The sequence below is a fragment of the Eptesicus fuscus genome, chromosome 12 (genome assembly GCF_027574615.1).
Source record: "Eptesicus fuscus isolate TK198812 chromosome 12, DD_ASM_mEF_20220401, whole genome shotgun sequence".
Taxonomy (NCBI): domain Eukaryota; kingdom Metazoa; phylum Chordata; class Mammalia; order Chiroptera; family Vespertilionidae; genus Eptesicus; species Eptesicus fuscus.
Window position 1 is genome coordinate 66,714,067 of NC_072484.1, and position 1,038 is coordinate 66,715,104.

The 1,038-nt window shown below is 53.0% G+C and overlaps 1 long non-coding RNA gene across 1 annotated transcript; it reads left to right on the top strand.

Annotated features, from left to right (window-relative positions):
• Positions 1 to 273: 273 nt before the first annotated feature.
• LOC129151016 (uncharacterized) lies at positions 274 to 578 on the top strand. Its single transcript, XR_008557818.1, has 2 exons — positions 274 to 332; positions 439 to 578. It is a non-coding gene; the product is annotated as an uncharacterized LOC129151016 (long non-coding RNA).
• The last annotated feature ends 460 nt before the right edge of the window (positions 579 to 1,038 follow it).

Consider the following 1,038-nt stretch of genomic DNA (forward strand, 5'->3'; position numbering starts at 1 on the left):
GTTGCACTGTTGATATTTGGCTCTGTTGACTAATGAGTTTGCCGACCACTGTCCTAGGCTATCAGTGCACGTTCTGGTTTCTCCTTCATAGGATCCCCCAGGGTCAAAGCACAGCCGACACCAGAGGGCTGGAGACCACATGGTGGGTGTTTCATAAACCCTGATGACTTAGAGGGAACGTGTAACAGACAAGGGGCTGGGGAGGGAGGGTGCAGAGGAAAGAGGGAGAACAGTGTGGAGGTGCTGACTCCCAACCGAGTGCTGAGGGGGAAAGTTCTCATGTCTCCGCCTAATGGAATGGGAATGGGGGGTCCCGTTTATTAAGGCATAAGGTTGGCCAACAGGAGAATTTAGAATTTTTTAAATGCACTTATTACCTCTCAGGATGGTGAAAGAACGCTGAGCTGCCGTGAAGGAACTAAACTTGTCATTTTTCAGGGCAGGAGAGCCAATATCTATTACCAGGAGCTGACAAACCTAGACCTGGCTGCATGCACCATCTGGGATATTGGTTATGACCGCCAGCGAGCCCCGAAACAGCAGAGGTTACAAGGGGAGGAACTTCACTTTTCATTTATCACTGTGCTTTGCTGTGTGGTTTTTTAATAGCCATTTATTTGTATGTTTGTTTTATAATTGGGGCGGGGGGGTGGGGGGACCTAAAAGGAATTCATGCATTATGTGAATTCAGAGAGTGGTCCAAAAGTGCATGAAGGGGGCGAGTAGAACCATCGTGAGAGGAGTCTATCCTGGTATCAGCCCTATTTCACAGAGGAGGAAACCTTGACCCAGAGAGATGTCCCCATCCCACAGTCAGGGGGCCATAAAGGGCCATGCCGGGCCGTGAGCCCGGGGCTTCAGACGCCAGGCTCACCCCTGAGTCGTCCGCAGTCACACAATGGGCAGCGCCTCTGTGCCTGGTGCCGCTGGAGGTGCTGGACACACGGGACTTAGCAGGACAGGCCGGTCCCTGCTGCCTCGGAGCCCACTGCCTGCCTCAGCTGCCTCAGCTGGGGAGGGAGAGAGATGACAGCAAGG